We start from the raw sequence: 24,432 nt of genomic DNA, 5'->3' as shown, positions 1-24,432 counted from the left end.
ATCATCATCATCATCATCATCATCATCATCATCATCATCATCATCATCATCATCAATATCCTGCCTTTCTCTCAATAATGAGACTCAAGGCAGCTAACAACATATTGGAAAAAAATACAGATAACTATTATACAAAAATTTCAATATAAATCTAAATATAAAAGTTATGTAAAACAATGAAACTGAGCAGAGATGGGGCCATCCTGGCCTCTCTAGGGAAAGAGTTGCAAAATCTGGGAACAACCACCAAGAAGGACCTCTCTCCCTTGTTCCCACCAAATGAGCCTGAGAAGATGGTGGCACTGAGAAGATTCTGTGCAGAAGATATGTGAACTCTAATTGTATCATCTAGGGAGACATGTTTCTTCAAATAGCTAGGAGCCAAACCATATAGGGCTTTTTAGGTCAAGACTAGCACTTTGAATTATGCTTGAAATGGACCAGAGGCCAGTGGAACTGTTGCAACAAGGGAATTGTGTGCTTTCTATAACCAGACCCATTTAACAATCTGGCTGTTGCTGTTTGGACCAATTGAAGTTTCTGAGCAATGTTCAAAGGCAGCCCCACACAGAGCACATTACAGTAATCTAAATGGGATGTATTCCAAGGCATGTGGGACCATAGCCAGATCCAACTTCTTCAGGCATGGTTGACACACTAGCTTTAACTATGGAAATGCACTCCTGGCCGCCACTGAGGCATGGGCCTCTAGACTCAAGGCTGAATCCAGGAGGACTCCCAAGGTATAAACCTGCGTTTTCAGGGGGAGTGTAACCGCATCTAACACAATTGTTGTGTGACATCTGAACTCAAAACTCCAGACAACCTCTTCTAGTAGTTTCATGTATCTGTTAAATAGCATAAGGGACAAAATATAACTATGAGAAACTTCAGAGACCAGTGGTCATGGGGTGAAACAGGAATCCCTATAAAGAAATTATAGGCCAACAGCCTCTGGGGAGCCCAAGTTTGGAACCTACTGCACAATTGCTACCCTCCACTGTCATCTTCTCTCTTGTTGAAGATGAACCATACTAATAAATTGTACAAGTGGATGGTCTATGTTCACCTGAGGACAGAAAAAGATGGGATCTGGTACTGAGCATGGCATAGACTCTTTCAGTCCCGTATCATAAACACAACATCTTCAGCCAAGGTTTCTACAGTTTAACATGATCATCAGTGACTGGTCAAAATCCAGGGCTCAAAAATCACTGTTGACCTGACTGACTAGGACAGGGTGTTTATTCACAAAGATGATGACAACAACTCCCTCGCCCTACAGAAAACACTACACAGATGCTATCAAGTTCTGGGAATGTCCTGGGTGCTGTTCTCTCATAAATCATTTGCATGGTGTAAAAGGAATCTTTTTCAAGTTAGCAAATATTTTAATGCTCTGTTGCCAGTGTCCTCCTCTGTCCTTTCTTGACCTAATGCATTCCAACATAAGAGCTGTCAGATTCCAGGCTTACTCATTTTAATAACCTGCACTTACAAGTGCTTGGCTAAGACAAATAGCAGAGATGTTTTATCACAGTGCAAACAGAAGCAGGATAAAACAACAAGTTGTACAGAGTAAAGCATCGCATTCAGAGATGCTGTTCAAAGATTATATATTTGGGGAACACCGTTTTGAAGGCCCATAGAACATTTCCTTTGTGATTGTTCCTCCACTATGACCTCTGCATGCCTCACACAAAAATGATCAAGTCTTTCCAATTAATTGTACAAAAGCAACTGTCTAAACAGGCCAGATTCCATTGAATCTATGATTTTTAAAAAAGATGCAGAAGACAGCAAGATAGATCCAGTAGCATATATATATAATGCTATTAGTAGACTGTCTGGAAGAGACTTTGTGCTATCTATACTAATAATCCAGTAGGCATCAGGTTCTAGTATTCATCAACAGCATGGGTGGGCAAAGTGGAAGTCAGATTTTGCAGCTCCTGATGCTGTCTAGCCCTCTGTCTCCCAGCACCCCCATTTTTCTAAAATTACCTAATTCATTTCACATTAGGCAATACTTTCACCTCCCAGTCAGGGATTCTGGGGGCTGAAGTACAAAACATCTGGAGGACCAAAGTCTGGGAATCACAGGGTTAACCGCGACATCCTCATTAGTCCAGTGCTCCAGGGAAAGCTCGGATTATTTCCTGTGGCAACTCTATCTGGAAGCCTTAGATGAGTATCATGCATAATGGAGCCAGCACTTACCAAGTGAAAACATTGAGGATTTATGATTAGCAAATGGGTTGAAGGTTTTTTTCCCCAAGCAGCAATATATTATTGGTCAAGGGCCTAAATTTACAGGATCTAAGCAGAGTAGTGGAGGAAAAGGCATCTTGGAATGTCTCATTCACAGGAGAGTTTATCACATGGGAGGAATTTCTCTTAATTTCAAATGAAAAGAAAGTGGGGCCAGAACGCATTCATATGAATTCACAAGTTCAGCGAATTTACGTGAATTCAAATTGTGTTCGAACTGACTTCCCATTGCCCAAAAATAGCTTGCCATTGCCTGAAATTGTGTGTGGTAGTCTATCACGCAATAACGTGAAACCCCATGATTGCATTCAGATTGCCATTGGATTATACTTCCAATTTCCCTTGTCTGATAAACTCCAGGGTCACTATGAGTTGGGGTTGATTCAAGGTCATAAAAAAAAAAACAAATTCTTTTGCATAGGGTTTTTTTTTTGGGGGGGGGTGGGGTGCCTGGCTGTGAAGGGGGTATCAAGAACTACTGGCTTTAACCAGAGTTTGGGAAATAACCTTTTTTTGGACGACAACTTCCAGAATTCTCCAGTTGATGGTCATGCTGTCTGGGCGATTCTGGCAATTGTAGTCTAAAAAGGTTACCCTGATGGGAATCATAGCCCTATAATTGTGCAGTGTCAAAGGGTTCCACATTATTTTAGTACAACTCACATCATAGATGTTATTAAAATTGCACACAAATGTATATTTAAATTCCTCTAAAGAAGGAATGGGGCAGGATTTGGTGGCAGCATATCTTCAGCACAATTTCTTCATCCTCTGCTATTTCTCTTTTGAATGCAATTGCCTATTTGCAGGTACTGCCTGCAAGTGGCTCAGAATAGCTAAACCAGACAGAGTTCAGAATGTCCTACATCTGTTGCTGACCCATGCTGGACTGCACAGTGGAAAAAAGAACAGTGTTTTAAACATTGCCAAAGAAAGGACAACTGGAGAGTGGGCTCTTGTTTTTCAGACAACTGGGGGCAGGGGAATCCACTACCACACAATCATTATTTCCTTATAATCAGTCAATAAGCTTTGGACAGAAATTGAAGTAAGATAGATTGGTTGCTGTCTCATCCTCATTATGGATAAGGAGCTCAAGGCTAGCCTCCCCTTAGGCAAAGAAAAGTGGTAATCTCAGACAGCTAAGGAGGGGGGGGGGGGGGGGGGGGAAAGAAAGAGAAGCAAACCATTAGTTATTTAATTTGCTGTTGTATCACCAGGGAATAGAATCATAGAATCACAGAGTTGGAAGAGACCACAGGGGCCATCCAGTCCAACCCCCTGCCATGCAAGAAGGGAAGAAGTATTTGTGGGATTTTCAGCCTCATGGGTCAAAACGACTAGGGTCCACACTGCAGAAATAATCCGGTTTGAGACTGCTTTAATTGCCCTGGTTCAATGCTAGGGAATTCTGGGAACTGTACTTTTGTGAGACATTTAGCCTTCCCTGTCACAGCTCAGTGTCAGGATTCTCTAGCAATGAGCCAGGTCCATTAAAGCTGTCTCAAAGTGGATTATTTCTACAGTGCATTTTGGGCCTAGGTTTGGATATTATACAGACTGGGGAAGGGGTGGGGGTCAAATGAATGCCTCAGGACCAGTGTGTCTTGGGCCAGCTGTGAACGAATTGTATTTATGCAGAGATCCATATATTGTCATCTATGAGCATTAAAAACCTGATCCTATATATCTCTAGTGAGAGCCATCATGATATAGTGGTTTGGGCATTGGACTATGTTTCTGGAGACCAGGGTTTGAATGCCCACTCAGCCATGGGAACCCACTGGGTGACTTTGGGCAAGTCAGCTTCAGAGGAAGACTTCGGCAACCCTTCTGAACAAATCTTGCCGAGTAAACCCCGTGACAGGTTTGTCTTAGGGTTGCCATAAGTCAGAAACAACTTGAAGGCATGCAACATCACCACCACCAATACATCTCTAGTAAGCCTCACTGAGTAAGGCTGATTGGTTTGTGTATGACCCATGAACATGGGGGAAAGGATGAATTTGGGTAAACAGAGCCTCTTTCCTTATAGTAAAAACTCTACAGTCATGGTTTGTATACCTCTTCCTCTGCAAGACACATACCAATTAATTTCTCAATGTTTAATTTAAAAGATAATATGATTGCCTGCAGCACTATGGCCAGATCAGCAACTCTCCTTTTAAAAAAGCTTTATCCAATATATCACTGGACTAAAGAGCTGACAGGAATGTTTCTATGTGAAACCTTAAATCAGGGATGTGGAAACTTCGGCTCTCCAGACGTTGTGATCTTCCTCACTCCCTTAGCATTGGCCACATTGCCTGGGGCTTCTAGGTATAAAATATCTGGAAGACAAAAGTTTGTCCATCCTAACCCTGAATCATAGTTAAACCTATTAATTATTTATTGAACGATTATGTATCTTGTTAAAAAAAACCCATCAGACTAGTATCACTGAGCTTTAATTCCACTTTCAGACAGAAAGGGTGGCCATATTTGTAACAGATACCTCATGATATTCTGGTCTTACTGTTGGGTGGCCCTAAAGATACCAACGTTTTAGAAGTAACATTATTTCCCCTTCCAAGACCCTTCTGCCTTCTTATGTTTCTTTTTTCCTCAAGACTGAATTATGACTTGTGTTGATAATTTCTCGTGCTCATTTCTTCATCTTGTCATTAGGATAATTTAACACATCTTTATCCAAAATGGCACTTGCCAGATGTGTTGAACTACATTCTCTAGTACTCCCAGCCAGCATGGCTAAACTGACTGGGGATAATGGAAGCTGTAGTCTACTGTATCCTGTGGGTATCATAGGTGGGGAACAACTGGGATAATGGCTCTTACAAGTGAACAGAATAGATATTGCCCAGAATTATTTAATTTCTTTTAGAATCACGAATACTTGAAGGGCTTCAAAGCTGGCCTGAACTTGATGTTTTGCTCAACAGTGCTGTTCCGGCAGAGGCAGCAAAGTGATAAAACAGTGCCTTGAGGTAGCTCTGCAGGGCTGAATAAATCTTCCTAACTTGACAGCTCGTAATACTAATAAATACGCAGAGAGTTTATTTCTCCCTTCTGCCCAGAGAGAAAATGGCTGCATAGGAGCCCTTTTGGGCTAGTTGGGTGCTTTATAAATGATTATCAAGTCAGTCCTCACCATGTGCCAAGTACACCATCTTAATAATTAAAAAGGCACCGCACTGCTAATTTAATAAGTTTTTTCTTGCTGAAAACGTGTTCTGTCTATTTATTGGGTACATAAACTGTCTATCCTTCTTTCATACTGTGTTTATGAGTCTTTCGTTTAGTTAGGGTGAGATATTCCTTACATTTCTTGTGCTCTTAGGACCTTTTATGTTCCCTCAACTTACACTGAAAGGGGAAAATGTGCTGCTTTTATTAGGAACTGCTAGGGCTAGAGCCAGGAATGCTTGGCTCTGTCTGTGGCTGTTTTATGTGGTGAGCCGCAAGAATGCTAGTTTTGAGTGTCTTCCTGGGAGGTGAATTATTTTTGGGCCTCTAGCCTGGTCAAAAGCATGGACAGGTTACTTTTGGGGGACAAAAATTCCCAGAACCATCTTGGCAAAGGTTTGAATGTTGGACTAGGTCTCTGGGAAACCAAGCTTTGACTCCTCATTCAGCCATGGAGGCCCACTGGAAGACTTTGGCCAAGTTGCAGTCTTGGATGAAGGCAATGAGAAACTGCTTCTGAACAAATCTTGCCAAGAAAATCCCATGATAGGGTTACTTTAGCGTTGATGATTTCCCCACTTTTGTGGGGGTCTTGCACTCCTAACTCTAGTGAATGTGGAGAGACTAATGTATATTCAGTTTTAACTTCTCATAAGCTACTTGGGATCCTATACTGAAAAAAAGGCAGAATCTACATTTGTTATAAAATCTGATGCATTTTTGGTCTTCTTCTAAAAAAGTCACCAGTAGACTGAATCAGAAACTCTTTTATTAGAAGTTTCTGTAGACACTTTAGACTTCTGTAGACCATGTAGCCCCTAAAAAAAGACTTTATAGTATCTACAGAGCAAAATATGGCTTTCAGGTAAGAGCTTTGGTACACCTTTAAATCTGACTTATAGGACAGGAAACCAATGGTTTGCTAGGTGTTCTTAAATGGCAAAGCACACAACAATAAAAGGGAGATAATAATTAGGTTTAAATATTTAATATGTTCAGTGCTACAGCTGTTTCTTGTTATTTATTATTATTACAGGAGCAAAGATATGTATAAAAAGATAACCTACAGCATCTGGTAGCCTGAGATATTATTTTGGAGTAGGTGTCATCCTGTGACACTGTCTTCAAATTACACCTCTATTTTCCTGCTGTTGATGGCCAGGAAAGACATAGCAAGGGCTTTGCAAGGGTATCCAGTGTACTGTGGGCTGCCCAAGTGACCAATATAAAAATATAAGGCTGTTCCTTGAGTGCAAGTCTGTCATCTGATTATGCTTTCTCAAACATCATGTTTGCTCACTACTGCAGTCTTTGAACATTTTGCTGCCTTTTGGAGCTCCATCATTTGTTTAAGCTTTATTATGACAACAGCACAGGAAGACCTAGTTAGAACATAGTCTAATATATATGATCACATATTCTGTCCCAGAAGCCCAAGCTCTGGATTTAACATATTTAGACAAGGATCCTCTTCGTATGGACAAGCAACTGCTTTCCAACCATCCACACCCATGGCTCAAAAATGTAGCTTTTTAAAAAAATATATATTTTATATGCTGAGGGGAGCTTCTGGGAGCTGTGTCTCAAAAAAGCACCTTCCCCTAACTATAGGTGGTTCACATATGCACATGCACGTAATATAGAAAGAATCAGCCGTGGATCAATGCTTTTGATCTCCTGATTGTTTATGCTTTATGTCACCTTAAATACTTCTGTTCAGAAGGAAGCTATTTTTGGATGTCAAGCCACAGATGTAGTAGAGAACTGTGAGCCCTGTAATTTCTCCAACCAGTAGGAGAGGCATGAGGACACATTTTGTAAAGAGTTAAAGATGATTAGTGCCATCTATGGACACTTTGGGCAGCTGCTTCCTTAATTTGGGTGGAAATTGATTTAAAAGGGAATCTGGACCATATTGCAGTCCATTCAGAGTCTGGAATTACAGTGGGTCCTCCTTATCCACAGACTTGCCATCCATGGATTTCAGCATCCATGGATGGCAAGCCCCCAATGCCAACGTGCGCATGTGGCTGTGCCGCCATTAGTGACAGCCCCTGTTGTCCCTAATGATGGTATGGTTATTTGCACAGGCTGCCATTGGGGACAGTGGGACTTGAGGTCCTGTAGATTTTGGTTGAGTGTGTTTGTGTGCCATCTTCTCCGACATGTAAAAAAAACCCTTCTCTATGTGTCAGTCAGCTAGGGTTGGCCATGTGTGGTTTGGCCCCATGTTTTGTCCAGGTTAAGAGAGATTCTAATCAAGAAAATATTTAAGAAAACTAAGGGATTAATTTCTCTCCCCCAAGGAAAGTCTATATCCCCCATTTGTAGTTATCATAAAAAAAAATGGAGATTTATGCAAAAAGAAAAAAGATAGAACAGGAATCCCTAATGTCATAATCCTGATTCTAGCTAATATCCATGTCGGTGAAGGTATTTTATTGACTCCTACTGTGTGCTTCACCTCATTGATATTTCATGGCAAGCTGTGCAAAGCAGCATTTCCTCTAATCAGTTTAAAGCTGACGCTTACATTTTGGGTTCATTGACTGTCTCCATGTTCTCACAATGACACACACAGCCTTCTGAATAGTAAAGATAGATTCAGTCTGTGGAAATGAATCAAACACCTTTTCAACTCAAGGTATTTGTGGGAGGGGGATGTAAGAATATACCACTGAACATGTTCATGGTGTCTTTACTATTGTGTAAATATGTGGTTTTCAAACTTGTGCCCTGTAGTTGGAAAAGAGGCCAAAGCATGCGTAGAAGAATAAAGCATAATGTTGGATTTATTCACAACAATGACTTGGATCCAGACTAATAATGAGTAAACCTATTATCCATTCATGCCTACCTTAAAATCCCATTCGTTATAGATGCTCAGTTCTTAGTATGGCTGAGCCAAGATCCAACCCAGAATGGGCCTCTTGTAGAACAACAACATTGATCCATACTCATACTCAGCAGCATCACTAGTTAGGGTGTCATCTTACCAGAGGGCTCCTGGCAGACACCCTTGCCTTCCTTCCCTCCCCAACTTGCCTGGCTGGGCAAGTGAAGCAGTGAGGGGAGAGAGAAAGGGTGCATTTGTCCCTCCTGTTGCTCCATCATTGGGCTTCCTCACCCTATGACAAGGCAGTAGGGAAGACGGTGTGTCACTTCTCCTTCTCCTCTTGTCACTGAACTTTCTCCCCAGGGTGGAAGCCCCATGGCAGAGCATGTGGAAAGGGCAAATGTTCACCCTTCCTGCTCCAAAGGAGGAGGGGGGTCCAACTGGGTGTCATCACTTCTCTGGGATGTCACCTGGTGCTCTCTGCAGTACCCCAACTCCACTCACCTACTGACACTATTGTTCTCACTGTCAAAATCTTAAGAGACACACTCACATATATCTATCCATTGAATAAAATGAAAATTAGGACCAGTTGAAGACACTTAACTGGCTCAGGTTCACTGGCAGCCTCCATGCCAGTGGGGCAGTGAGTCTGCTCCTGGTATTCATTTGAATATTAAAGATGCTGTTCAAGGATCTGAACCTATTTGTGTTTTAACCTATTTGTATTCAGCACCTTGAATAGCTCCTTTGAAGTTGGGTCTAAAACCAACTGACATGGAATTGCTGAGATGCAAGGTACCAGCAGCTACAAGTTATTTACAGACCATGGCCAGAGTTCACTTAATTATGTTTTATTGTTGTTGTGTGCCTTCATGTTATTTCTTACTTGAAATAAGGTTGATCCTATCAGACGGTTTTCTTGGCAAGATTTGTTCAGAGGAGTTTTGCCTTTGTTTTCTTCTGAGGCACAGAAATAGACTTGACAATTTGATAACGTCATCCAGTGGTTTCCATGACTGAACCCCTGTTCAAACCCTGGTCTCCAGAGTTGTAGTCCAGTGCTCAAACCACTACAGTATGCTGGCTCTCCATTTAGGGGCATATAGATGCATAGGTTATGCTATACATGCAGGGCAAAAAAGTCATCACTGCACAACTGATGTATTCTCCTGGTAACATCAGAAGCAGAATTGTACATACTGAATTTTCACCTGTGCCTTGTCTTTGTAAGTTGCACATTGTGATTGTATATCTTACACTTTGCATTGCGGTTGTTCATCCTACACTCTGCATTGCAGCTCAGCATCATGTAAAGTTCATTGCACAATGGCACCTAGTTATTAATATGTGTTGCACAATGTTGCTATTCTGCATGAGGCCTGCATAGTACCACTCTGGCGTATGTCTGCATGTGGGTATTCACACTACATCAAGGGTATTGTTGGATTGAGGCCATTGTCAGTTGCAGTTATATCTCCCTGGGTTTTTTTCTTTTCTTTTAAAGAAAACTTCAGTTGCATCGTAACTGCTAGACCACACATTTTCTACAAGTGGAATGAGAAGGCGTTATCTTTTCCTTGTGTGTAGGCAACAAAATCTTTTGGGCTGGCCCTGGTGCAAATTGCTGAAGTTCAGTTGGGAAACAAAGGCTTTATACCTGTTTTTAATGTCTGGAAACTGCAGAGCCAAGATTATACACTGAAAGGGGAAAAGTGGATCACAGAGGAGAAAAGATACTCTGGGAGCTACAGTTCCCAAAATCCCCAGTCCCCACCCAATGACCACTTAGGGCAGAAGATTCTGGGAGTGGTAGTCCAAAAAGTGAGTCACAAGCTCTTTGGAACAGAAGCTGATTTGAAATAGAAAAGTAGTTTAGAGAAGCTTACTATATTTTGTTTAAAATCTCCTGCAGTTGGAGGGTTGGAAGTCATTTTTAGTTTATGTTATTTTAGTTTAATGTAGACATGAGAAAGGTGAGTGAGTGGTAGATTTACTTTAGGTTGGCAGGGAAGTGGAAGGAAATTGTTTTTATATTAATCTAGGTAATTAAGTTTGTCTTTTGGCTTTACTGTTATTTATTTGTTTGTGTTGGTGTGAATGTGGTGTGTATTTTCTGCTTGTTTTTGTATTTCATGTTTTAAATGTACTAAAAATTATGCAGGGGGGGACAAAAAGTAAGTCACAGACTCTGAAGTGGATATAAACATTATGTGTGCAGAAAAGGAGGGAGGAGGGAAAAAAAGAAGCAATCCAGAAAATGTTTTAAATGTGACTGTATTTGTGTGGCATGTTACCTCATGGGGCTGTTCCCATGAAAGAAGGATCCGGAAGGAAGGGCATCTGAGTCTTCTTGCCTCACCTTTGTGCAAGGGCAAGTTCCAGACTTCAGCACCATAGCAGCATTAGACAAGTCAGCAGTTAGCTAATTCTCTCCTAGGTGCAGTGGTTCATATTTTCTTTGGACACACTCTATGGAAAAAATTAGCCCATGGAAAAAAAACAAATGTAACAAGGATGTGATCCAGAACTGCTGAAGCATTTGGGGAACTTGATCGAGAAATATATTCAGCGCAGGGGGATAGGTATGCAAGTCATGGGCTGAGTGTCAAAAACAAACAAACATATTTAATGATGGGTTGGCTTCTGCCATGCCTGGAGCTGGGAATAGCTACTCTTGCTGCGGCCTCAGGTCATCTGGTCACATTTGACTAAATATAAGGCAAAAAGCCATGACCTTTCTTTCTGTGGGCCCAGAATTCAAAAGTATTCCTAAATAGATTTGTTTCCTAAGTATGTTAAAGCAAAAGAGCTTTACATGGCAGTCAAGGTCACACACACAGGCTGCCCAAAGGCAGGTGCTGACTCAAATTAATATGTCCCCTGACCATATGTTTTTCATGCCCACTTCTGAGGCCATTCAGAATTTAAGCAGGAATTATTCTAAAGGGTAGCTGAACACATTTTGTGCAACAGGAGAATAAAGTGTGCAGCAAGATAAAGGTTTTTGTGCATTTGGTTGCATAGGCTTTAACCAAGAATAATGTGATTTCTTAAACCAAACAGACAAGACAACAATAAAGAAACGGGAAAAATCTGGTTACCTTTCACTGTTCATAAGTTTGTGTTAATAGTATATTATTGAGACCATCTGCAACCAAGGAGGATACCTGCATGCAGATATATACAGCTGGACATGTTTGATATTCTGAGAGTTGTAGTTCAAAATGTAACTTTCCTAAACTGTGCCAATGATCCATCAAAACCGAACTCTCATACACACACACACACACACACACACACACAGAGGTGGGCAGAGTGTTGCACATGTGACCTCTTCTCAACACTTTTTTGTGCCTTCTAGTGATCCCCAGACTTTCTTTTAATTGATATTGTGTACAACAGCACAGTTGACAATAAACTTGATGCACTGTAATCAATGGGTGAAGGAGCTAAATGCAGTATGGTCAATTGAGTGGTCAGTATCATAATCAATGTCATAGGCACCTGAATTCTTTTGGTTCAATATCAACATCACATTAATTAAAGTTGATGTAAGAACATTTAAGGTTCTGAGGAACAGCATGGGGTAGTGGTTTGAACACTGGACTAGGGTCCTGGGAGATCAGAATTTGAAACCCATCTCGGACATGGAAACCCACTGGGTGACCTTGGGCAAGTCACACTCTCTCAGCCTCAGAGGATGGAAATGGCAAACCTTCTCTGAAGAAACTTGCCAAGAAAACTCTATGACCTCCCTTAGGGTCTCCATAAACCCTTAGGGTCTCCACTTCCAGGCACAGAACAACAACAAGGTTCTTCTACATATATCTATATTTAAGGATGAGTCATCAAGTATGACTGGAGAATGTTATTTGTTAATAAAGAGAGGGGATTTTGATGAATTTAAGGATTAATTTTAATCAAAATCAGTTTTAATCTATTTTACATACTTCTTTTATATTGTCACTAACTCCCATTTTTAAAAAACCAGAAAAACAAAAACAACAAATATGACCTCAAACTTGAAAATTGGCCCTTACCCCCAGAACAGTTACTCACCCTTTTAATAATGGAGTTTAGCGGAGATCTCAATATGTGTGAATTATCATTTCTGATCATAACAAGGTCCATAAACCCATACCTGTTTTGTGCTTCTGGTAGTCTTCTTCTGTATGTGGAGCAGAAAACATACTCCGAAGATGGGCTAAAAATACAATTAACCTACTATTAACCACTCTTGGCCGGAGACAAACTTCCTCAAAACACACAATGAGCCAAGCAAATTCCTTCATGACTTCTTCCTTCAAAAGCATATTCTAGCTTGGGCATGTACCTATAATATGGGCCAGCCTTCTGTCTGCATATAATTAAGGAGGCAATTCTGTTCTTTCATTCATCTATTGGGTGCTAATACCTTCCATTTTTTGCAAAGACTGGTGTTGGGTGGGGGCTTTTTGGTGTCAAAAGCCTGACTGCTGACATAGAGAAAGAGTAGCCACAAAAGCTCATAACTTACTATTGTCCGTGCTGGCTGGTGGGTTCTGGGAGTTGTAGCTTTAAAATAAGAGTGAATCTACACTGTAGATATAATGCACTTTGACACTACTTTAACTGCCATGGCTCCAGCCTACAGAATCCTGGGATTTGCAGTTTTGTAAGGCACCAGCACTCTTTGGCAGGGAAGGCTTAAGACCATGTAAAACTACAAATCCATAGGAGGAAGTTACAGCACTTATGGTAAAAAGTAAAGGTAGCCCTTTGACATGAATGTCTAGTCATAACCGACTGCAGGGTGCGGTCCTCATCTCCGTTACGAAGCCGAAGAGCTGTCATTGTCTAAAGATGACTCTGGTGGTCATATGGCCAGCAAGATTGTACCAAACACTGATACTTTTCCACCAAAGTGGTACCTATTTATCTACTTGCATTTGCATGCTTTCAAACTGCTAGGTTGGCATAAACTGGGACTAGTGATAGGAGCTCGCGTCATCATGCAGCACACGAGCCTCGAACCGCCAACCTTCCCATCTTCCAGTCATCAGAATTGGCATCTTAACCACTAAGCCACTGCATCCCTGCCTTAAGCACTTAAAATGGTGTCAAGTTGCATTATTTCTACAGTGTAGATGCATCCTAAGTTTCTCACTGGCTCTCTCCACCACATCCAGAGCTTAACATTCCCCCTTACTTCCTTGCCACTACAGATGATACACATGTTAGGAATTTCCTGAGAGACACAGGTGGGCTAAACTACACTCTGACATCATTAAGGCCTACCTTTTCTAGGTACTACCATCTAGAAAGAACATAGCTGATGGCACCTCAGTCTACAATTCACTGGAGCCAACTTGTCTGCTTAGAGCTATCCAAGGTACTGCAGCAACAACCCTACCTCAGTAGTTCTTCTTTGTGTCCCATAGGCTTCTACTCATGTATAATGGTAAAACAATGTGCATATTTGTCTCCTTAGTTGCTTCAAGACAGGGAAGGTTACGCATCTGAAACATGACATGGATAACAAAGGGACCCTGGAAATGTACATCTTGGAATTTGTGTTTGACCTTGTTGTTGTTGTGTGTCTTCAAGTCATTTCTGACTTATGGTGGCCCTAAGGCCAACTTAGCATGGGTTTTTCTTGGCAAGATTTGTTGAGGGGAGGTTTGCCATTGTCTTCCACTAAGGCTGAGAGCATAGTATTTGCCCAAGGTTACTTAGTGGATTTCATTGCTGAGTTGGGAACTGAACCTTGGTCTCTAGGGTCTTAGTCTAAGACTGAAACCAGTATGCCATACTGGCTCATGTTTGACCTAGCCTTGTTATTATTCCTATCTCTTCCGGCAGGCCTTCCCCAATTGATAATGACCAGAACCAACTGAATCCCCCTTTTATTATTTTTTTACATGTGATTTGTTTTTAACTTTGATGTATGTACTTTTTAAACTTTTTTTTTTTTTGCTGTTTAATTTTATAGTTGAGAGGGAGGGTTGGGTCGGGGTTTTATGGGGCTTGTTGCTTTTATTGTTGTATATTGTATTTTCTTTGTTGTTACCCGCCTCGATCCTCAATCGGAAGAGGCGGGATATAAATAAATATTTATTATTATATTATTATTACCTGACATACTTGCTCTCTGATAGGACTCTAGTGGTTTTAAGCTTGTACTTCCTATTGGTTTTCTTTTTGGAATAGCATTGTCCAAATGGTCTGAACTATCTGTCTGAACCTTGCTGACTTAGATAACAGCCCCTGTAACATACCTGCCTGAAGCAAGACGTAATTGGTGGTGGCTTGGGAGAAAGACTAGATGAAAAACAAAGAGTGGGAAGAGAAAGAGCGGGGGGGTGTGTGTGAGAGAAAGAGAGAGCAGTCTAGGATGAGGACTAAGGAAATACTTCTGTTATCTATAAATAATAAAATATAATCCAATGCATGCCTGCTGCCCATCACTCCAAGACCCTGCCGCCTAAACACCTGGAACGTGGCATGTTTTGCCAAGGGACATGCATCCCAGAGTCGTTGTTGTTGTTTAATGTATTCATTAATATGCTAATTTGTTAATTAAATTTAATCAGTTTAAATACATCTGCAGCTTGCAGTACTCCTTCCATCACTAAGAGCTAAATGTGTCTATGCCATCACAAAGAACCATGGTATAAATAATATTTAGAATAATTATGTCTTTTAAAATAAGCAGTAGCCTAAACCATGGCCTATTTGGACAAAGATAACTTTAGAAAGACAGTTAATTGGTGTTTATATATATAATTTAATTATGCAAACCATTATGGAAGATTTTTTTTAAAAAAATGGAAATGCCAGCATCAGCAACAACAAAAATTCACAACATAATATTTGTTGTTGTTGTTTAAATTATTAACAGGAATGATAGCTAACTAGTAGAAGGGTAACTGACCCTAGTCTCAAGGGGAAAAAAGATAAATAATTAATTGTTAAAATAATATTGAAAAACTCTAAAAGATGAAAGACAAATTTACACATAGCGATGGACTATGAAAATTTTTTGATTCTTTGGATGGATTGAAAAATGTTTTGAAACGTTAGAAATCAGCAAAAACAACAACAGAAAACTCTTCTTAATTCTAATGAAATAATGGAACACAATGTTAACAGTAAATGGAGAGGATCTTGGCTGAGTTAATAGCAGGCATGTGATTATCATAGTGGTTCTGTATCTCCCTTATTATTTGTTATTGCAGTAATGCCATTTTCAGTGATATTAAAGGAAATACATGCGAGACATGAAATATCAAAGCAAGTGGGGGAAATATAGAAATTTCTTCTGTATGGAAAAGTTAAAGCTATATAGAGAGTCACCATCAGAAATTGAATCCTTATTAAATAATGTAAGAATATATACTCAAGATATCTCAGTGGAATTTGGAATTGATAAATGTACTACACCAGCTACACTATCAATAAATAGGGGTAAAATTGTTGACTCAGAAGGAAAATAGTTCCCTGATAGGAAATTTCATTAGAAGCCTCAGATATGATTGACACAGCAAGTATTTAAGAATATTACAAGTGACCTAAGAAAGTGAAAGAAAACACTAGTGCTGATAATATAATGAGCACAGAAAGTACAGAATAATGGAAAGTTATTCACATAGGTTTCAAAACAGAAAGGTTTTAAATAAAGGGCTAGAGCAGTGGTTCCCAAACTGTAGGTCAGGACCCTTGGAGAGGGTGCGAAAGTTGCTCAAGAGAAGCATGGGACTTGAATCATCCTTCTCCTTCTCCTCTTTCTCTTTCTCTTCTCCTCCACCACCACTTCCCAAAACTTTTTTGTCCTGGAGGGGAAGAGAAAGACAAGGAGGGTGCTTGGAGCAGCCACCTCACCTTGAAGGAGGAAAAAGAGAAAGAGGGGGAGAGTGTTCACTAGATCATGGTCTCTGGTGGGGCCCATCTGAATCCTCCACTTCTTCTTCCACCATTACTGCCTTGGTTCCTGGGACAAGACACTGCTGCAGTATGACTACTGAGTCCAGTGCTCCCCAAAGTGCACAGCAACCAAAGGAGAACCACTTGGTCATGATAGGCTCCAGCAGCAGCAGAGGACAGCAGCAGCTCTTGCCTGAGGCTGCTGCTATCACCTGCCTCTGGCTGAGCTTCTTGGAGCCAGAGCAGCCCCAGTGGCTCCACTCCCAACTGAATGGCACATTGGACTGGCCACCAAAAGAAGAGTAGTGCAAACATACTGCTTGCTGTGAGCCACTGGAGCAGAATGTGTGCCTCAGCTCGCTGCTGCCATAAACTGCCACTTCCATCCTCCTGGCCAGCCTTGTACTTACAGGCAGAGGCAAGTGAACATGCTGCTTCTTTGGTCAGTATGTCAATGGACAGACAGGTGGGGTGGAGGCTGGACAGGGCCCAAGAAGAGGAGGAATGGACAAAGAGGCCAAAGAGGTGGCAGATGATTTGGGGGGCCCAGTGGAACCAGCTTCCAAGGGGCCCCATTTTTCTGTCCTCCCAAGCATTTTTGTGTGTACACTCATTCTCTCTCACACTCAGGCACACTGGATTTCTGGCTCTTTTTCTTTCCCACATTCACTCTCACAGAAGTTTGTTCACACCAATTCTCTGACCTGCTGAAAGGAACTTTTTCCAGTCAAAAAAAGTGCTACACAGGATTCCTTTATCTCTTTATTTGTGATACACACAGGCATCTCATTTGCTCATATGCAAATGCACACATGCTCACCTACACACTTTTTCTTGCTTGCTTTCTCCTTCACACCTCCTTAGCCAGATAATGCTTGCATACACTCTCAACTCCATAGTCTCTCTTCCTCCCTCACAGACACTGATTCACATCCATTCTCAAAATCTTTCACATGGCAATTCCCACACAGTGACACTTTTTCTTTCTCACAGTCACATACACATTAATTCACTTAGACACCCTTGGTACCTCCTTTGGTGTGTGAATGACTTTTTCTCATACATTGTTCTCTTTCACACACATACAGTAGTACTCTTTTTCTGATTCTTCCTTAGATATATTCATTCACACAGTGCCACATACAAATACTCTCTCTCTCTCACACACACATATACACACACTGTCATAGTCTTCGGCTCTTTTTTTTTTTTTTACATACTCATATATGCACTTGTGTATACTTCCATACACAGAAGAGAATGAATGTTTCTGTGTGACTATGTCTGATAAAGTAAATGAGTATTGTGTGAGGGAAAGAAAGAATGAAAGAGCATGTGTGTATGTATCTGTGAGCATTGGTGTATATGCATGCGGCTGTGTGGAGACAGTATGTATAAAATTTACACATGTTAAATATTGAATGTATGTAAATAAGATTGATCTAATTTGAACAATGTTATTCCCTTATAAAATGTTAAAATATGAATATACATGAATGTGTAAATGAAAATATGTTCACGGAACGAACAACATATTTTTATTCATATATTACATCAAACGGAGGAAGGACATCTGCATGTAGAGGGAAAAGGGGTCACAAGAGTAAAATGTTTGAGAACCACTAGGCTAGTGGGTGCTACATTGTTTCAATTGAACTGTTTTAAGAGCTTTTTATCTTTTTAATTGTATTTTATTTATTATGACTGGTTTTAATACTGCAAATACTTTAATTCTATTTTAATGCCCTCTTTTTGTATGTTTTGTATTGTTGCATTGTTCAAAGCTGTGAGCTGCTTTGCGTCCCAGCGCTGAGGGGAAAGCAGGCTATAAATAAATATAATCATAATCATAATGTCAGAACTTTAGCCTTAGAAACATAATTTGGGCAATGACATCTTGGGCCATTCCAGTTATATAATATAGTATTGGAATTGTTGGTTGGACTTAAAAAAGTTGAATGCACTAGATTTCAAAAGACTGGAAAATTACAACAGCAAACCACACCTTACCACTTAAAGTTATATTAATTGACTGTATCTGCCATATAATATCAGTGGCTGGAGGTTACTATAAATGAAGCAAACTTCTGAAGAAAAGATTCTTCAAGAAAGATCTCAAGAAAGAAAGTAAGGGAAAAACGTTGGTAGATGTTTATAGAGAGAATTATATTGAATACTGAAGAAATAAAAGATATGTTGTTTTAGGGGAGGGAGGGAAACAGAGATATTGGGATTTTGTATGAAGCTTTAATTTGTAAGCCACCCCGATTGTCTTTGACAGAGGGGTGGGGTATAAATTATTATTATTATTATTATTATTATTATTATTATTATTATGTATAGAAGGAAAATCATGAAAATTGCTTTGAAGCCTCATTTTAAAAACCACTACATAGTCAGTACTTTAACAGCATTGTTTTAAATGGTTTTAACTGGTTTTAAAAGCATCTGGTTTAAAGTGATAAACAATTTAATATTTTAATAATTTTGGTATTGGCTGCAATTCACTACGACAGCTATGGATGGTTAACCTACTAGAAGTACGCATCTGCAACTTATTTATATTTGTGATCCTATGTATTCACAATCATGGCACTATTGGAACAGTCCTAAAAGTCCCCCAGTTCTCCAGGACCCGAGCAGAGAGATTGAGAATAGGCGGTCATGGAGACGTCTCATTCACAAGGTTGCCATTAGTCAAAGTCAACTTGAAATCAGCAAACAACAACAGTAAATCCTGCTTTACCAGGAAGCAAGCGCTATGAGAGGAGGTCTGTCTCCCAGCAGTTGGGGTGCAGCATTAATGACACCCTTCCATTCAGAGATCTGCAGTGTGAGGAGGAATTGCAACAGGAATCCTGATTGTTGCATTGGAGATTGCTGGAGGGAAAGGATGTCAAGAACTACCCCATTGCCCCCACAGTTCAGAGAACTAGTCTTCTGTATTTCAAACAGCAAGAACTTTATTCCAGTAAGTGTAGGTGTTAGAGAAAGACAGAGCTGCCATCATCCACAAACATTGGCATAAAATTAACAGTGTATTGTCCTAACATTTTTTTATGGGCTGTATTTTGATTTATTTACAAATTAGAACATACCTGCTCTTACAACCACACTTGCCCTGTCCTTCAGACACTTTCAGGCTTGGCTCTGCTTTCCATTTGCCATGAGCAACCCCTGATGAAAGAAAACCTCTCCCAGACATCTGCACATTCTTGTATCATGCAACTGTCTTCCCTTTGAACCACTGCTAAGGACTCTATCACACGAGGGACTTACCGTGAGGTAGTCATAGCCCAAACGTTGCCCAAACGCTCCAGAAGCACAGAGGTGGGATTGTCTGTGGCACTTCTGAAACGTAATGGAGGCATTCTGCTGTTCTTACAGATCCTGTTGTTACAAAAATGGCTTCTCCGTGAATGATTGATCAATGGAAGAACAACGAGAGTGCTTCAGTGATGTTTCAGAAGCGCGACGGATGATCCCACCTCCATGCTTCTGGAGCGTTTGGACTACAATTACCATGCAGTAAGTCCCTCGTGTGATAAGGGCCTAAGTGTTTACACTATCACTGTGTCTCCCATCATTCCCCAACAAGTTATGTTATACACTCTAATACTCCTATAATAATATATTAACCAATATAACACCATAATACACACAATGTATGACAGATTCAGTTAGATTCTGTTGGAGGTTGGAAACATATGTATGCTGCATCCTAATGGATGGAAAAACAGACCTCTCTTGTTCACAGTGGCTGCTGTCCGGTTAAGAAGGTTTTGGAAGCCAGGGGAGGCTACATAATTTATATATATATTTAAAAAAAATATTTTCAAGCTGTGGATGCTTGAATCTGTGGATAAAGAATCCATGGATATGGAGGGTCAACTGTACATAACTAAGCAGCTGATCTAGGATCTCAGACACTGTTATTTATTGACCTAAACTGGTGTTATTATACCATTCTGAATTCTTGAGATATAGGATGAAACATAAATATTTTAATGAATAAAAAACAATTGGAGGATTGGGTAACATAGGACTTTATCACACGAGCAAAAAAGACGGGAGCATAGCGGGATGCCACCGTCAAAATCACGCGATAACATGAAGATTTTCACATGACGTCATGTGACATCATGATTATCGCGCAGTTAGATTATCCTGTGAATAAAGAGGCATTCTAGCACTGCTTTTTATCCACATATGGTTTAAAAGAAGGGGATAAAAGAACTGTGTAAGTAAAGTAAGTAAAAGTAAATAACTGTGGTGAGTGCTAAAGCCTGTTAATTACTATTGATTTTAGGCAGGGGTGTTTCAGAAACTAGGTCAATCAACTGACTACTGTAAAGGTATAATTCCAATAAACTGGGACTAAAATAGTTTATTACAGTTGATTTTAGGTAAGAGTAGTTGAGAAACTGGGCCAATCAAGTGACTGCTATCAAGATATACAATAATTACGGTAACTGTTAAGATAAGGCTGTAAAAATCTGTAATGAGCCAGCCATGCCACTTAACATTATCTCTGGCAACTTAATAGAACCATGGGGAATAATTGAAAAGAACTACTCTTAATTTTAAAAACCCTCTTTAAGTATTGCTACAAATCAGGCAGAAAAAAGTATTACCACTACAAGTAAAGAGAAGAAAAATATTCATGCCATTGGATACATTTGATAAAAAACATTGGTTCCGTATGCTGACCACCACAGATTTTATATCATTGCTCTATTGATCTGTGATCCATGGTTCCATCGTGTTGGGATAAGACAATAATTCTCTCCAGCACTTGATTATGGGACATCCCTGTCTCTCTGTGTGAACATCAACCCAAATTCTATACAGTAGGCCCTGGAATCTGTTGGGGTTTGGTTCCAGGACCCCTTATGGATCCAAAATCTGTAGATGCTCAAGTCCAATCATATACGGTGGCATAGTACAATAGTGTCCCTTATATAAAATGGCAAAATGAAGGTTTGTTTGTTGGATTTTTTTTTTTTTGTTATTGTTAAACATTTTCAAGCCACAGATTATTGAATCTGTGGATACAGACAGCTGACTTTACTTGGAGGTTGGAAACTGTGGGTTTTTTTAATTATTCTTTTCCCCTCAGAAGTCTGAAAATGTTAATTTCATTTCTCTGAATTCTTTCATAGAGATCTCAAATCTTTCTGAGAACAATCCCCATAGTTTCTTGCTTGGAAACTGTGATAACTAAAGGACTTGAAGCAAATTGAAATTTATATCACAAACATGTCCTGAGAGGAGACAAAATAATTTTCTTTAAGCCAGAACGAGTGATTTCACTTATCTGCTCAATTGTCTGGATTGATATAACTTCAAAAGGAAGAGGAAGGTTTAAATTGGAACCTAGCCTTCTGGTAACAAAACCCCAAGGGATTTTCTTAAGCAGTATTCACACGTGAAGTTTAAATAATTTCATTTGTTTGCTTTGCAATCCCTGAACAGATCATTAAAATGTCAGACTCCAGGTTTACTAAAATGCACAACTGATTCTAAAACAACTATTTCCCCTTCCCAGTCCAGGATTTGGGAAAGTTGCTTTTTGGACTACAATACCCAGAATCCTCTAGCCAGGATGGCTTCTGGCTGGAGGATGCTGGGAGTTGTGATTAAAAATAACCTTTTCCAAGCTGGATTTTATTCGCACATTAACAAAGTTTGTGTGGTGTATTCTACAAGTGAAAATGACCTACATTTCTCATTAGCAGATCTGTTGTTGTTTGTTGTTGTTGTTGTTGTTGTTGTTGTCGTCGTCGTCGTCATCATCATCCATTTAGGAAAGGCAGGATATTGTCTCCAAGCATTTCTCTTTCAGAAATTCTCTATAAATGCTTTTCCCCTCTTAAAACAAACATCTTACTTCTTGTTGGCAGGTGGTAGCTAAGGACCAGAAGGCATAACTTGCAAGTAGCTAAGGATTTAATCTTTGCCAGTGATAAATATAGAGCTGGAGACTGAGCAGAGACTAATTTGACAGATTACAGTGATACTGCAACAAAACATATACAAGAAAAGCTTTCCCAACTGCCATTCCCCAAGTCATCTTTCATATTTCATTGTCAAGTTAAATGAAGGCTGCTAATTCAAATCTTTAACTAGTTTCACCATCTGCATAAAAGACAATATAGGGAAAAACAGTATATCAGCTTAGAGATGAGTCAATGCCTTCAAAACTAAAATAATTTGGAATGTCCAGATCAATGTGCCAGACATCCACCCTTATTTCTAAATTGGATCCAGCCCTTGGGTAAAGTAACTCAGGCCAGAGCCCTCTGTATCTAGTCCAAAGCTTGGCAAATCACCGTTTTGGACCACAGCTCCCAGAACTGCAGGAGTTACCATCAAAAAAGGTAACTTCTCTGGGTTTTACTCCAATACAGGAATTGTGGCATCAGGTTATCTGTGAGATGTCGGAATCTATTGAGGCCATTAGACTGTAAAACTGGAACAATCAAAACACACACCTTCTATTCTTTATGCTGTGAGATATGCCCTCAAGCTCTGCCTAGGTGTGTTTGTATAGAACTTTCCCCCTTTCTCTCTCTCCTTGTGCTTTAGAAACAACCCAGAAAGTACTACGTAATGTGAAAGTATATAACGTTGGTTAATTTGAACAGGGACACCCACTTTGCCTTTGCTAGTTTCATCCTCTCCCACTCTGTACATGGGTAAAACCATGGCTTGGAACCAGAGTCATAATTAACATAGTTACCTGGAACAAGTTATTGCTGTTTTTGTAATGAGAGTGCCATGAAACTATGCTACAAAGCAAGTAGGAATAAAGTTATTTTAATGTAGTACTGAGAGCCAGTGCGGTGTAGTGGTATGAGCAGTGGTGTATGACTCTGGAGACCAGGGTTTGAATCCTGGCTCAATCTGCTGGGTGAACTTTGGCAAGTCATATTCTCTCAGTATCTGAGAATGGCAATGGTAAACCCCCTCTGAAGAAACATACCAAGAAAACCCCAGGATAGGGTCACCATAAGTAAGACATAACTTGAAAGCATACAACAACAATAACAAATGAGTACTGGCCAAGATCCTGTGTGATCAGACACAACTAAGCTCATGGGGCTTTGTTTTTATACCACTGCAGCCAGATAACACATCAACAGAAGGGTTTCTGAGGTGCTGCAGATTGGGGTGCTCAGAGATGACATCTGCAGTGCTCCCCCACTCAAGGGGTGAATCGAGAACAGCTGCTGGAGAGACCCCTCAGGATCCTGCTTCAACTGCTCTGAAGACACTCCACAACCAGGAGAGCACTGCAGACATCATTGCTCAATGCCCTGCTCTTCAGTGGCTCAGAAACCCTTCAGTTGGGAATCTGCCAAGCTGAAAGCGGTAGATTTTTGGGGTCATGTTTGGTTATTAACGTATATACTCATGTATAAGTTGATAAATTTATACGACAAAATTGACCCCCAAAACCTGGGTCAATTTATACATGAGTCAATATGATAACAAGATGGCAGGGAGAGTGACTGTTCGCTCCCCAAGCCTCTTCCCAGCTTGGTTGCCTCCAGAGAGGGCAGTTGGGCTGGGAAGATGCAGGACCAAGGAGCAGGACATCTTTCACATCCATGGTTAAATGCTCTTAAGTTTTACCCTCGACTTATCCATGAGTCATATAAAATCTAGAATTTTGGCCTCCAAAACTACCCTCGACTTATACACGAGTTTGACCTATACATGAGTGTATATGGTAAGTATAAACGTCAATCCTCAGTCATTAGGAGATCTTAAGTCCTCCTTGCAGTCTCAGTCCCTCCATTCCAACTGCCATTGTCCGGGCCACAGAGGGAGAGAAGGGGCAGGCAAAGCTCAATCATGCCTAGCTCAGAAACAGAAGGAGGACCCTCCCTCCATTTATCTGCCATATCCCTGGCATCAGAGGGAGAGAAGAACCGCTGGACTTGATCCCCTTCCCCACTGCCATTCCCTTCTCCTTTTGTGTCATGTCTTTTTTTGATTGTGAGCCTGAGGGCATGGAACTGTGTAATTAACAATTTGCTCTGGCAGAAAAGTGGGGTACAAAAACTCTGAATGAAGGAATGAATGAATGAACAGGATGCCACTCACAGTTTTACTTATATTTACAGAGCATTTTAAGAGTTGTTTTCAAGTTTCATGCCATACTTTTATCAATCCTTTGACCACCACCCCTCACAAAAGCCAACAATGCAATGAATGATTAAATAAAATAA

The 24,432-nt window shown here is 40.3% G+C and overlaps 1 long non-coding RNA gene across 2 annotated transcripts in view; it reads right to left on the bottom strand.

Moving 5' to 3' along the window:
• LOC121932461 overlaps positions 1-24,432 on the bottom strand; it is a 45,044-nt gene that overhangs the window by 12,641 nt on the left and 7,971 nt on the right. The window contains exon 3 of one of the 2 annotated variants that reach the window (XR_006104358.1): positions 22,256-22,333. The exons of the other annotated variant lie outside the window; for it this stretch is intronic. This is a non-coding gene — a long non-coding RNA (uncharacterized LOC121932461). Of the gene's footprint in view, positions 1-22,255; positions 22,334-24,432 lie in introns of those variants that run through there. 2 annotated transcript variants of the gene reach the window in all.

The sequence above is a fragment of the Sceloporus undulatus genome, chromosome 6 (genome assembly GCF_019175285.1).
Source record: "Sceloporus undulatus isolate JIND9_A2432 ecotype Alabama chromosome 6, SceUnd_v1.1, whole genome shotgun sequence".
Taxonomy (NCBI): domain Eukaryota; kingdom Metazoa; phylum Chordata; class Lepidosauria; order Squamata; family Phrynosomatidae; genus Sceloporus; species Sceloporus undulatus.
The sequence above is the reverse complement of the archived record's forward strand: the minus strand, read 5'-3'. Positions and strand labels throughout refer to the sequence as shown.